Genomic DNA, 16,363 nt, shown 5'->3' with positions numbered 1-16,363 from the left:
CGCGGGTGCAACTGAAAGTCGATGCATTGAACAAGTTTTTTAGCACAAAATTCGTATAGGACTACTTATGCTGACTTTAGTGTGGGAAGACGGGCACAGTAAATGTTTCTGGTAGTATTAGGTGTAATATTATATATGAGAAACCGTTTCAGGAAATTAATTTGGCAAAGAACTTTGGCACGTTTCTCCGAGAGTTAAAATTATATTTTTATGGAAGAAAACTATGCACGGCCAAAGTTAAGTGATAAAAAAAACATGGCAGTTTGTTTGGAGCATTGCTTGCGAATAAGTTTATAGGTATTTAATAAGATTATTTGAAAGACCAGAAGAGTGAAAGAAGAAATGAACAAATAAGTTCAAACTACACGTAACATATATATCTTAAATAAACTTTTTTATATACTTTATATATTTCTTTTTTATTATGGAATATATAGATGTAGGGATAATAGAGAATTAATACTGTGGTAATGCTTGTTTACGTGTGTATCCGTAAACAGACAGATACACACACAGACACACACACACACACACACACACACACACACACACATATATATATATATATATATATATATATTATATATATATTATATTATTATATATTATAGATTATTTTTATTTTATATATATATATATATATATATATATATATATATATATATGAAAATAATGGAAATAGTATTCCGACAAAAGAGAGAAATAAAAAAAGAATAAACCGAGGTATGTGTTCATCAACATTTTGTATTTATTTCGAGATTCATCCAGAGAGAGTTTCGAAATAAAGGCGAAGCGTTGATAAAGAGATAACTTCGTTTGTTCCTTTTAATTTCTCTCTCTCTCTCTCTCTCTCTCTCTCTCTCTCTCTCCATATATATATATATATATATATATATATATATATATATATATATCGATGTTGACGTATGAGGTTCTTACAACTTCGTTTATTTAACCTTTAGTGTTAGTCGTAGGTGGCATGTCAGTCCATCAAGGATCTATTTAATGTCCACAAATTGTCTAGGAGTGTGGATTGTAGCACTATATGGCTGGGACAGTGGACGGTACCTTTTTCCCCCTAGTTTGACGCAGTTTGAGAATATTTGATGCTGCATTTTTCATAATGCCATTGAAGTATGTAGATTGAAGCATTACAATCAATCAGTCAAAGATATATATATCTATAATATAAAGCTGAATGTGTGTGTGTGTCTGGTTACGAATAGGCTCCTATGTGGTTGACTATTTTAAAAAACTGATTACATATAATGATAGAAGATGTATCGAGACACAGGAATCGGTATGTTTGATCTGGCAGATCGGTGGTTCATTAGAATTGTGGGGTCTACGTACGCGCCTGGTCCACAGAATAGAAATAAAACATTTAAAAATTAAAAAAAAAAGTCTACAAGTATTTTTGACATAGATGTACATAATAATACTTTGATAAGTATGTTTTAACTTAAATAGGGATGGTATAATGAAATTGTGGGGTCTGCGTTTGCGCCTGGCCTCCATAGAATGGAAATAGGCACAAACTTTAAAGACTTTTCATACCTATCTGCGTAAGTATACTTTGATAATTATGTTTCAATTTGTAGAAATATGGTATAATAAAATTATGGGGTGTTGGTTCGCGCCCGACCTCTATAGAATGGAAATATGTCACAAAGTTTAACAAGGTTTTTAATATAGATCCACAGAATATTGTGATAAGTGTTTCAGTGTGAACAGGTATGGTATAATAAATTATGGTATATAAATTATGGGGTTTATCTATTTTACTTTTATTATGGGGTTTATCTATTTTTACTTTCATCATATTTTGCTTTGGTTTTGATACCCCCAAATTCAACCAAAATTTACAACCCTTCCTTTTCATAACCTATATTACTTTAATAAATCAGAGTCCATTTTCTCCATTTTCAGTAGGCTTTTTTCGAACCCAGTCAACGACGGGTACTTTTGCTAGTATGTATATATATATATATATATATATATATATATATATATATATATATACATTGTTGTTGTTGTTGCTATTATTATTATTATTATTATTATTATTATTATTATTATTATTATTATTATTGGCTCACAGTTCTCTGGCTAGCTCTGTGTATTTGTTCCCTTTCTCCTGTTCTTGTATGTTCACTCTGTGGTCAGCTGAACAGCAAAGTCTACGATTCTTTCTTTCTTGTAAATTATTACGATATCCGGTCTTCTTGCTTGGATGGTTTTATCCGTTTGTATATCCATATCCAATAAGATTTTGTGATTCTCGTTTCAGTTACTGTTGCTGGCTCTTCCTGTATTCCTTTTGGGCTAGTTTGCTATATTTACTTAATATATGGTTTCTTGTTTCGTCTCCGTGTACACAGAGTCTGCATTTGTCGCTTTCTTGTGTTGCTGTTATTATTATTATTATTATTATTATTATTATTATTATTATTATTATTATTATTATTTTATGTATCGATTCTTTTATCCCTCATCTATTAAATCCAACTTGCTTTACAAAGACTTTTAGATTAGTAACAAACATTATACGTTTTCCAATTGATGCACTCTTCCATTGTAACATATACAAAATGTCTCTTTTGTGAATAAATTATTTTGCTCGTGTTTATCATATATAGCATGTCTACAGTTCTCTCACATTTACGTGAAAGCCTAAATAATATTATCACTGAAAATGTCTCCCTAAAATCGGCTATCCCCTAAAAGTGACTCGCCCAACTTGGAACCCCTTAGAGGGAACCTACAAAATTCCAATGCATTAATTACAATATATATGTCATTAATCCTTGTATTGTATATTCCTTTTCTATATTTTCCCTTTGGATTAACTTTATTCTATTTGGCAATTAACAAGCACAAACATTTTGCTAACAAAGGAATAAGGTTTCACTAACGAAATGTATACAAATGCATACGCAATATATCTCACTACAAAGTAAAAGTAATAATGCCCATATAACTGATTGATGGGAAAGGAAGAAGGACGGAAATAAAATATTAAAGAATAATAAAACTTCAAAAATAACGACGAATAATCTTGAGAAGAAAATAAATATGACTAATGAGAAAGAAAAAAGAAAAAATATCAAAAGAATGGGGAAATTTTAAATTAGTTTAAATATAAAGTAGCCGAGTGAGAAAATTGATTCTGAACTAATGTAAAGAGATAAAATGAATAAAATTTTAAATAAAATAAAAACTAAGCGATTTCCTCGAGGCGTTTACATGCTAGTTTGTTCGTAGTCGATTCACCGACGTGAGTTCCATCTTTACGGGCTGACCTAATTCTATGCCTTTATGCCAAATTTAAACTGAGGATTTTCGCCGTGTTCTGCTTTAAGCTAAACTTTATAAAAAAAATCAAGAAACAAGAATTCTAGTCCGTAGAAATATGTGTGGCTCGATCGAACAAATAACATGGGATACTGAAATCCGTCTATATGCAGGAGTATAAAACATCAGTGTACGTGTGAAAATGAAGAAAATCCTTCAGTAGGCATGACCTAGTAAAAGCATCGATATGATAGACAAAGAATACGTGGAGCCTAATCTCCCAAGTAACAAAATAGGCAGAGATGACAATGGAAAGCCCCAAGTCAAACTATCCGGAAATAGTTTGTTTTACTTGGCTTGGGAATTTAGTGCCAGGAATAATTAAAAATAAATAAATTTCCTGATCAATTCAATTTACTTTTCTTAAAGAGTAATACAACCCTGTCGTAAAGTAACTCCGTATTATTAATTGATCATAATTTGTTATATACGTTATAATCGCGTTCACACACCGGTTCTCCAAAGTTAAGCACCGTTAACCGAAGTTAAGCAACGTTTAGCCTGGTTAGTACCAGATAGCTGACCGTTTGGAAATTTTAGGTATTGTATGTGCTCTCCGCTTATCTCGGCATTTGTTTCCAGTCGTCATGTACATACACTTCACTTGCCCCAGATATTTAACAATGTCGACTCAGGAGAAATGTGATTGGAGATTGCGTACCTCCTGCCACAAAAATTCCACAGGCCGGCACCCCTACGTTGGTATCCATAGTCTGTCAAGGCTAAATGAACCTTTAATTTGTTATAGATTAATAATTCTTAACAGAATGAATATAATGAGAAGCAGTAAAACACAGAATTTTATTTATAACATTATATAGGCCCCAGCATTCTCCATAAACTTCTTTAGCCGCATGGAAACCGTATCAACTGATATCAACCTTTATCACCTTTACCAACAGCTTAACACACTCCATAACTCTCACTTCTCGCATATTTTGCTCTTTAGGCCTAATAGGCCCGAAGTCATATTTCTGACAAATGGGGTATAATTACTGTATTCTAGTTAGTTTTTTTTTGTTTGATTTTTTTGCTTTGACAGGTGGCATGTAAATATTTGTTAATCCTTCCATAGTATTGCTCATCACTCAGCTGTCACTCTTATTACCCTTTTTTCGAATAATTTTGGTCTTAATAAACTTTAACTTACCGGTGAAAAGGAAGAGTTTCTTGACAACATTAGTATGTTTGAGAAGCTGGTAGCGAATTCTGGCACTAATATTTAGTTCTTAATATAGCGGAATGCACATTTCTTATAAGGATTATATTTTAGTGATAGACTTAATGAACTTCACATGCAATTATTTTTAAATCATTCAATATATTCCTGACAGAAATTCGTAAACAATTCTAATTTCAAGCATTATGTAAAAAAATAATTGGATTATCTATAATATAAATCTCACCTTTCTGTTTAAATTATGCCTTTCTGTCTGTCTGTCTGCCTGCCTGTCTGTCTGTATGTATGTCTCGCAAAAACTTTCAACAGAGGGGACGGATTTTCACGAGATCGATATCATTTTGAAGCTTGACCTTTCGGCGGACAAATATCGAAGAAATGGCTAAAAACAATAATTCCTTCACTCCTAACCTAGTACTTTTTTACAGGTAGGGATCGCTTTTTTCGCCGATATTTTCGCAAATCATCTCCTCTTTTCGATTGTCAACATTAATTTAAACCTACGCCACTTTCGGTTTGGCGATGGGTGCAACAGCTTTCATGTTACGTATTACTTTGTTGTTTTTTTTATTTTGCTTTCTTTACCTCGTTCGCAGTATGGCGTATGGCTTGACTGCCTACTACCACTTTCTTTCTTTTTTTTTGCGCTCGCAATTTTTGCTCAACCAACACCGTTACACACACCTCCATTTTCTTTCCGGCCTTCACGTCACGGGTTCGAGCCTGCCTGCCTAATACTTTTTTTTTTTTTGCTCAACATGCACCTACAAACACACGGGCATCCAGGCTAGTCTTTGATATAAATCTCATCTGTTTGTTTAAATGTATTTATGTATGTATGCATGTATGTATGTATGTATGTATGTATGTGTGTTTGTATGTATGAGAGATAAACTAGCTGTCGTACAAAGCTAAATCTCTGGAATAACATCTTTGTACAGATACTTCCTCAGACATTTGTCAAAAAAAAAAAGAAAAAAAAAGAAAGAAAAGTCCTATTGGCGATGGCTGTCCATATAAACAGGGACAGAAGATATTATGCTAACCGACACCCACTCCAGCTCTGTTGCTGGAATGTGAGAACACTTATTGACAATGGTAAAAGACTAGAACGGAAGACTGCAATTTTGACTAAGGAATTGCAAAGATACAATATAGACATTGCTGCACTCTGTGAGACACGTTTCGCAGGGGAGGATCAACTGATTGAGCGCGAGTCGGGCTACACGATCTTCTGGTCTGGTAGAGCTGAAAAGGAGAGGTGTGAGGCTGGTGTTGGTTTTGCAGTTAAGAACTCCTTAATTGACAAGATCGAACAGCCAGTAGCCATAAATGATCGTGCAATGACATTGAGAATGCCCCTTGCTGCTGGTCGTTATATGAATGTTCTTTCTGTCTATGCGCCGACTCTTACTTCGCCTGAAGACGATATTACGTCCTTTTATCATATGCTTAGATCTGTTATCACCGGTTTGCCAAGCGCTGAGAGTTTGGTGGTTCTTGGTGACTTCAATGCACGGGTTGGATCAGACAATGAGACTTGATCTCCATTGAGTCCATATGGCATTGATAGAGTCAATTCAAATGGTATGCTGCAGTGAACTAAATCTTGTTATCACCAACACTTTTTCCCACCAGAAACACAAGGAGACCTGGTTCCATCCCCAATCTAAATATGGCCATTTGCTTGATTACATACTGTGTAGACGTGGTGATTTTGGAATTTTTTGCAAAGTTATAGTAATGCGTGGTGCTGACTGTGGTACTGATCATTTAATGGTCAGAGCTAAACTGAGAATTACAGTTCGCAAAAAAAGCCGTTTCAATGGTGTCAAAGTGCCTAAACGTATTGATGTTTCCAAATTGAAGGATCCACTCGTACGAAGTTCCTTGAAATCTGCTTTCAGCCAGGTGGATTTCTCAGATTGTGACTGGGAGACAGTAAGAGATACAATATACCAAAAAGGTGTTGAAGTTCTTGGATTGAAGGTTCCCAGACATAGAGATTGGTTTGCTGATAATTTCGATCAAATTAAGCCTCAAATTGATAGAAAGCGGAAAGCTTATTTGAAACTTCTCAACTCTTCACCTCTGAACGAGCCAGCGCTCGCTGCCCACTTTTCTTCTGTTAGGAGTGAGGTTCAGTGTTGTGTGCGCCAAATAAAAAACAAATGGTGGTCTAACCTCTCATAGAGATGTCAAGACATTCTACAATTTGCTTCATCAGGCTTATGGTCCGAAATCCTCTTCAACTACACAACTCCTGACGAAGGACGGGAAAATCTTGCTGAAAACCTCAGATGAAATTAAGCATCGATGGCATGAACACTTTCATGATCTTTTTCATAACCCATCCAATGTTGATGTTGCTGCAATAGAAAGTATCCCTCAATGTTCCTTTTGTCCGGAACTTGATGTTGAACCGACGCTTGTGGAAACAGTTGACTGCATAAAACAGATAAACTCGAACAAAGCCCCTGGGCTGGATGGCATCTCTGTTGAGCTGCTGATACATGGTGGTGTCAATGTACATTGTGTGGTCCACTCTTTGATACTGTCTGTATGGCAGGGTGACCCGGTTGCCCAAGATTGGGTAGATGCCATCTTGGTTATGTTGTACAAAGGAAAGGGTACAAGATCTGATTGTGGAAATTATCGAGGTATCTCGCTGCTGAGTGCGGTTGGAAAGGTATGTGCACGGCTCTTGCTAAACCGATTGGAAAAGTATGTATGTCCTAATATCCTTCCGGAATCCCAGTCTTGTTTTAGAGGTGGGCGAGGAACTGTGGATATGGTGTTTTCTGCTAGACAGCTCTTGGAAAAATGTATTGAACAGCGTATGCCTCTTTGCCAGGTGTTTGTGGACTTAACCAAGACGTTTGACACAGTCAACCGTGAGGCTCTCTGGAAAGTGCTGGAAAAATTTGGCTGTACACCTGCTTTTACAGACAAGTTCAAGCAACTTCATCATAGTATGAAAGGTCGCGTCAACTTCAATGGTCAGCTTTTGGAAGAATTCCCCATTGATAATGGTGTGAAGCAGGGTGATATAGCTGCACCAACATTGTTTTCGCTCTATTTGACTGCTGTGCTCTGGTATGGTTTCCACGATTGTGATACGGGTGTTTATATTAGATTCCGAACGACTGGAAAAGGTGTTCAACCTCAGAAGATTCCAAGCCAAAACACTTGTTAGTGATGGACTTGTTAGGGAACTGTTGTATGCTGATGATGCTGACCTGGTAACACACTCCCCAGTAGATATGCAACTAGTGATAGATCTCTTTACAAATGCTTGTACCTGCTTCGGACTGATAGTTAGCATTAAGAAAACTAAAGTCATGTACACTCCCGCTCCCAATGATCTGTATGTGGAACCTGATATCTTCATCTGTGGAAAGCGCCTTGGAGTCGTAAAAAATTTTGTCTACCTTGGGAGTGCCTTATGAAATGATGGCACTCTTAATGCGGAAATAAGACAGAGAATCAGCAAGGCATCTAATGCTTTTGGAAGGCTACAAGATAGAGTCTGGTCTGACGGTGATCTGACTCTGACAACTAAAATTTCAGTATATCAAGCATGTGTAGTACCATCCCTACTGTACGCGTCTGAAACTTGGACCTTGTACCGGACACATATAGAATTGCTCGAGAGGTTCCATCAGCACTGCCTTAGACACATTCTTGGTTTAAAGTGGTATAGCTTTGTCCCTGAATCATATGTCTTAAAAAAGGCCAAAACAACCAGTATTGCTACCATTGTTATTAAGAACCAGTTGCGTTTGGCGGGTCATCTCATCCGGTTTGAAGACTATCGTCTCCCAAAACAATTGTTCTATGGTGAGCTCTTTCTTGGAAAAAGACCCCAGCACAAGCCCAAAAAACGTTTTCGTGATAGCATCAAGGAGAGTCTGGTGAGCTTTCATATTCCTGTTGACAGTTGGGAGTCCCTAGTGTATGATCGCAAGCAGTGGAGGACACTGATATACAGGGGTGCAGAACACTATGAAGCAGCCAAAATAGACCGAGAGAAGCTTAAGAGAGCATGTAGGAAATGCCAAACCTTGCCGCCCAACCATGGAGATCTCTGGATCTGTAAGGTGTGTGAACGGGCTCTGTTGTCGAAGGCAGGTTTTGTTAACCACATGAAAGCCCACGATAATACAGGTTCCGCTGCTGTTAGTCTCATACAAATCAGTGAGCGTTTTCAGTGTCATGTCTGCTTGAGGGTGTGCAAGTCGCTGGCAGGGCTAAAAAGTCATATTCGGGCACATGGACTTTTAGTGACTGAGGGAGTGGCTCTCGTCTGACAAGACGTTGCAATCATCATCATGTATGTATGTTTGTATGTATGTATTTTTGTATGTCTCTCAAAAACTTTTGACAGAGGCGGCGGATTTTCACGAAATAGGTATCATTTTGAAGCACGACCCTTCGGACGACAAATATCGAAACATTGGCCAAAAACATTAATTCATTTACCTTCAAATGAGCAGTTTTCTACAGGGAGGGTGTTTTTTTTTTCGCTGAAATTTTTTGCAAGTCATTCAAACCTCGCGCCCACGACGTCGCATAAAGGCGTTATTTCGAGCGCCTGTGACATCACAACCACGGTATTGTTTTTGTTTTCACTTATTTTCCTCGGGCGCGTTACGGGTTCGAGCCTGCTTACTACTCCTATATATTTATTTTTTGCACTCCCAATTTTTTTTTTTTTTTGCTCAACCAACACCCTTATACACACTTGCATTTTCTTTTCCACCTTCGCGTCACGGGTTCGAGTTTACCTGCCTACCTGCCTACTACAACTTTTGGGGAGGGGGTTAAACACACACTTCCAAACTCCCGGGCAACGCCGGGCACCCAGGCTAATCTATAATATAAACTTCAACTGTCTGTTTAAATGTATGTATGTATTAATGTATGCCTGCCTAAAACTTTCGACAGAGGCGACGGATTTTCATGAGATCATTATCGTTCAGAAGCTCGACCCTTCAGACAACAAATATTGATGAATTGGCTAAAAACAAAAATTTCTTCACCCTCCGCAGGGGGTCGTTTTCTCGTCGATATTTTCGAAAGTCATCCATTTTTTCGATTGACTATTCTTAAATTAAGCCTTCGCCACTTCCGTTTTAGCGATAGACGCATCGCTGTTGCCCGGGTGTTTGGAGGTGGTATTGAGCAAAAAAAAACTGTAGAAAGCAAACAGGCTCAAATCTCTACCACGAAGGAGGAAAAGAGTATGAAGAAAAAACGTGACCTCTTTGCTGTTACGCCCATTGCCAAGCCGGAAGTGACGAATGTTTAAATTAAGGCTTGTCAATCGAAAAGAGGGGATGACTTTCGAAAATATTGGCGAAAAAGGTGACTCCTTCTTTTAGAAGTGTGCCCAGTTGAAGAAGAAGGAATTAATGGTTTTGGAGAATTTTTCGATATTTGTCGTCCGATTGGACGAGCTTCAAAACGATACCTATTTCGTGAAAATCCGTCGCCTCTGTCGAAAGTTTTAGGCAGAAATACAAATATGCATATATAATACATGCATTCATTTAAACAGACAGGTGAGATTTATATTATAGATTTATAAACAGCAGAGAAGATGGAAATATGCTTACAAACAAGTTTATAGTAAATAATTGGCTAAGTAATTATAAGTACTATTAAGTGAAGGACATAATAATAAAAAATTATGATTGGTAAATATTATCACAATAATCTTCTATACTTCTATAAATGTTTGTTTTTTTGTGTATTGATATTCATATTAAAAAAAACCCTTTTCCTATGCATTTAAAGAGAAAATAAAACTTTCTTATATATGGGTCGTAGAGTTTCAGTCACTAGCAAAAGATCTAGCTAATTTGCATATTCTTTTAAACATTAATTTTAAATTATTCCCTATTAGTTTTTTCGGTTTTCTTATAGGATGATCATTTTTAGTTAGCTACTAGCAGTTCAGCCCAGCTTTGGTCGGGCCCTATGTACTGTTCGTAACTTTATGTTCATATATATATATATATATATATATATATATATATATATATATATATATATATATATTTTACACAGTGATCATCACTTATCAAGGACCGGAAGCCACTCAGGGATAAGGGTTATTGCAAGTACATTACGTTAGTGTGGAGATTTGATGAAGTGTTTAATTAAGGGGGCGGTTCATTAGGAATTTGTTAACGTTGGACTTGAAGACATCCAAGTTGTAGTCCGGTAGGAAGCAGGCAGACGGAACAGAGTTCCACAGGCGTACAGTTCTAAGAAAGATGCTTTGTTCATGGAATCCGCGTTTTGATTAAGGCACAGATATAGAGTGGGAGAAATTTTTCACAGTGAATTCAGCTAGACGGGTGTTTTTCGTGAAAGATTGGCGAGGGGGGACCAGAGATTGGAGTTCAGACGAGCACCTGCCATGGAAATAACAATAAAACAAGGATAGGCTCGCAACGTCTCTTCTGTGGGAGAGAGGTTGCAGGGTAGAGAAAAGGGCATCCCCCACTAAGCCACGAAGTCTATTTTGTACTCTGTCAAGGCAAGATAGGCTGTTTTTAGCAGCTCCTGCCCAGATATGTGATAACCCTTATCCCTGAGTGGCTTCCGGGCCTTGATAAGTGGGGATCACTGTGCAAAAAAAAAATATTCTACACAATTTATACTTGCATAATATTTGCGTAATAGGTTTGTAGTAACCACAAAACTTTATATATATATATATATATATATATATATATATATATATATATATATATTATTTAATTGGAATTTATTATTCAGATGAGTATTATTCATTAATTTTATTTATTGCGGACTCTTATCCTCCTCTTTTCTTAGTTGTTTCACGAGGTTTCGGTCAACTATTTCTCTAGCCTTTTTCAGGTAGTGCCGCGATGGATGGAAACTCTGAATCTCCTGACTGCATTCCCTGCATTTTCTGTCTTCCATAGTTGTTGTCGTCTCACTACGTTTTGGCCAAGTAAGCCTCTGGCCGGCTCTGGGTAGGATTGAAACCGCTATCTTCAGACAATTCTCACCTGGAACCGTAGATATTCAACGTCTCTATCAACTGCGCCACGGGTCCTTCGATAGAGACGTTGAATCTCTACGGTTCCAGATGAGAATTGTCTGAAGAAAGCGGTTTCAATCCTACCCAAAGCCGGCCAGTGAGACAACAACTACGGAAGGCAGTAATTACATGGATGCAGTCGGGAGATTCAGAGTTCCTATCCGTCGCGCTTACCACCTGAAGCAGGCCAGATGAATAGTTGGCCGAAACGTCGTGAAAAATTAAGGAAAGATGAGGATAATAGGCCTCAGTAAATAAAATTAATATATATATATTTGTTTTAAAAAATGTTATTACCAAACTCCTCTTACAATTTTGTTATACAGACATGAAACTTCATATATAAGGTATTTGAACACATGTGAAACTTTATATGTGCGTTTTAGCGCGGGAAAATCGGTACAAAAGTGTGATTTTTTTTTAAATGAAGTTTGCTAGGTGAAGGTCGAACGACGGCATTTCGAATATGCATGCATAACATGGTAGCAACTTGTTCATGTTTTAATTTTTAGCCTGCAGCAAATATGTCTTCACAGTTCAGTCATCAACAGTAAAGGACAAAATAAATTGTAAGCTAAACGTTTCGGTTTCGATTCTCAGTGGAGGCGCACGAGTCACTTTTTTTTTACTTTTTAAATCATTATTATATATTGGGTCCAATATAATATAATAATAACATTTAGACAACTTTACACGACGATACTATCCTAATTCAATACTTTATACTGGTAAATATATATTTTATACTTTACAATTATTACAATATTTCAATACTGGCAGTATGCTTTTTACATTGTCTCGTATTGAATCCTATTTTTCTACCAGACTGTATTGTTATATAGTTTATTATGTTTCAAGCAAAGTATAACATTCTCCTTTTTTATTATACATTTTAATCTTTTAGGAAAATAGTTTGTTAATAACGATAGTTTTAAATGTTTATATAAGGATAACTCACGTCAACTACCTGTGCAAACGACCTAATATTGAACACAGTTGTCCCATCTTGAGTGGAGCCCGTAAAACACTCTTTCCTGCATGCCAGGGTACAGAAACGTCTTTAAAATTCAGTGAGCGATGACCTATTTCGCCCCTCTACTCCCGCTTTCTCACAAAAGCGACGTTGCGAATCTAGCTCTGCTCTATCGATACTTTTATAATAGGTGTTCGACTAAGATCCAATCTATGGTCCCTCCCCAGAAAACATTCACAACAAATACTCACCTAATTGAAACAATTTCTAAAGACTTTCCTCACATGCTATATATTGCCAGAACAAGACCAGCAGATGTTTTTTTATTTTCCCTAGTGTTGTCCATTTGTGGAACATAATACAATCTGCCTACTTCCGGCCTGACTATAATATATTTGTCTTTAAGTCTAATGTTTATAACATTTTACTGGGTCGTACATTTAGAAAATCTTACCTACCCAAATTTCTGCCGTGACTGATGTTGTCTCACCATCTACCTAGTAGATAACCCTTATCCTTTAGTGACCTCCGGGCCTTGATAAGTGGTGACCATTATTTTACAAAGGAGTCACCACTTATCAAGGCCCTAAGGCCACATTTGAGGATAAGCGTTCATGAGTGTACAAGGATCAAAGGGGATATGTCGTAGTAATCGTTAGTAATGGAAATTTGGTAAATTAGATTACTTAAGAGGATAGTTCATTAAGAATTTGTTCACATTGTACTTGAAGACAACCATATTGTAGTCAGTTGGAAAGCAGGAAAACGGAACAGAGTTCCACAGGCGAGCAGTTCTAAGAAAGAATCTTTGTTCATGGAATTTACGTTTAAGTATAGGCACAGATAAAGATTGGTGGAAATTATTGATAGTGGTGCTTACTTAGATGAGTGTTTTTCGAGAAATTAAGGATCAAGGGGACCATAGATTTAAACACAGCCAAGGACTTGCCATGAAAATAAAGATAAGTAAAAAACATGATTTGAACAAAAATAAAATGATGGCATAATTGGACGTAAAATAACTGACAGCTAGATTAAAATTTGGAAGTTACGCAAAAAATTTTAATCTTAAAAGTAAGTGTATGTGTAAATTCACTTGTTTATTTTTTTTTACTAAGAATTCGAACATAATGTGTGCATAATGGCAAATTTACATAGCATAAAATCCGAACCTTATCAACTGTACTTACCAAGCATTGTTAACTCACAAAGTACTATGAATTGTGGCGCAGAAGTATTAAAAATAAAAAAAAACGAATCTGTGAATTTTAAAAATGCAGTTGGTTCCATGCCACCACTTAAACTTGTCAATCTCAACGTGGTCTTTCCTGTAAGCATTTGATTAAAGAAAAAACATCTGAAAAACCAATGTTACCAGTAGAAGCGAATCTGTCAAAAATTTTATATCATGTTAATTCATTTTTTTTTTTCAATTTATAAATTTTGAATGCTCGTTTTTTATTGTTTGTCCTTCAAGGAATGAAACGTAATTTTTTAGGGGGAATGTGAAACTTATGAGAAAAAAGGGATAAAAATACAAAATAAATCTCAGAAACCTATACCAAATATAAATATATATTAAAATATAAAAATATATTTAAAATGAAGAAGCAGTATTCATGAAAAGAGAGGGGGAAAAGTATAAAAATAGGAAAAACGATTTTTTTTTAAAAAGCTGGCTCTTCCCAATTTTTCAAAAGAGAAATATCGATTAGAAACTATTTAAAAAATAAATAAATATAATCTACAAAAAAAAAATCGAAAGAAGGCGTCTTTCTGGGGGCGTTCTCATGCTAGTTAATTCGTCGGCGTTTCGCTGACGTGACTTCCATCTTTATGGAATGACCCACTTCCACATCTTTGTGCCAGATATAATCTCAGGATTTTGGGCCGTGTTCTGCTTTAAGCTAAACTTTATAAAAGAAAATTCTAGAAAGAACATGTATTTCAGTATAAAAGTGGAAAAGTAATGCGTGGTTAGATCGAACATAAAAAATTACCTGAAATGATAAATAATCAGCGGAACGCAAGGAATATCACGGTACATCGAAAAATCATCTGAAATGCACGAATCAGTAAAGTAAAAACGAAAAATGAAAAATATCAGACAGATAAAAAAAAAAGAGAGAAATCGAAAAAAATCATCAGGTTACGCGATCGTCGCCGATGACAACCGGAAACCAGTCCTTGTAACAATTACGCCAAATTCAATAAATCATACGAGCTTGCGGCAGTAAAGAAGGGGATTGAATACGATGAGACATAAATTAACAATGGTGGCGACATAAAACTATATAAAACATTCCGAACGTCACGATTTATCTATATATAAGCTATCTTCTTTTATGTACATATATAAATGTCAATATGTGATTTTAGAAATCAGCATACTATTAGAACATTCAAATAAGTTTGAATAAAGTGTAATTTTTCACAAAATCTAGATATATCATTGCGGATTTCCTTCTATTCTGGGATTAGGAGTTACAAATATTGTATATTAGGACGCTGTAGGCTGGATTCCCATGTTTCCATGAAACTGCAAGTATCGATGGGAGATCGAATTATTATTAAAATCTAAAATATTTCAATAAAAAAGATTGATAGAAGATAAATATTTGAAACTATAACATATTTTATTTATAACGCAAGCAAATATCTTTAAAGCAGTTAAAATATTTATAATAATACAGAACTTGGAATTAAGTTCTGCAAAACTATACTATCTGAAGTTAACAATAAAAACGTAAGTAAGGCGTAAGTAAGATAGAACAAAGAAGTAGAATTTCATATCTTCAGAAATATTAGAGTCGGTCAGCCGGGGAGTTAAAGTCAAGTTATTCAGTTTATCATGGATCGGTATTAGGAGTGGCAGTTAATAAAATTCTTATGAGACTTAATTTTAAAATAATTTTTCTTATTTCAGCAACTAAAATTAAACCAAAGAATATATTTATAAAATGGTTTAAACATTATATTACAATTGATAAAGAGGTTTTATCACGAAATATATTATTAAACACAGCGGCATACATTCGATCACTGCGTAGAAGTTGTGACTAAACAATAATGTTTACAATTAACTTTTATTTAATTACTTTGATTACTTTCTATTTCTTACCACGCCGACATATTATTCAGTAATTATTTAATGTTATTATTTTTTACGTTTAAATACTTATCTGTTTTCATCGTTAAATTCATTTATAGTTTTGAAAAATCTTCCTCAACAAATAATTTATTTATATTATCAACGTTCAAACTTCTATCATCGGAAGACGGTAACTCAATAAAAAATTAAGTTTTCAACAGAATCCAAGGACGCATGCAATTTTTTCTTCGATTCTATCTGCTACAACGAGTGACAAATATCCGTTAGGTCAATAAAATAACTGAACTACATTAGAACGTTATGAAATGAGCGTTTTAAATATATTTTCTTTCTCCATAAAACGAAACATGAAACCAAACAAAGATTTTATTTTAAAAAAAAGTGTTTATAATTACAATAATTGATAATGAGGTCTTACCCCGAAATATAATATTGAACAAGGCCACACACATTGATCACTGTGTACAAGTTGTGATTAAACATTTAAGACCTTCTATTAATTTTATTTAATGACTTCATTTCATCCTCTCGGCTAACATAAGCCCATTTTCGTTTCCTGTATTTTCATAGCTTTCTATGACTCCTCTATCTACAAATTTAAATTATTTTTGACAGCATTTTTATATTTAAAATTATTATAAATTTTAATTCATTGAATACATTTTA

This window comes from Euprymna scolopes, chromosome 15, assembly GCF_053919585.1.
Source record: "Euprymna scolopes isolate OS-2025 chromosome 15, ASM5391958v1, whole genome shotgun sequence".
Taxonomy (NCBI): domain Eukaryota; kingdom Metazoa; phylum Mollusca; class Cephalopoda; order Sepiida; family Sepiolidae; genus Euprymna; species Euprymna scolopes.
This window is presented reverse-complemented; position numbering follows the sequence as displayed.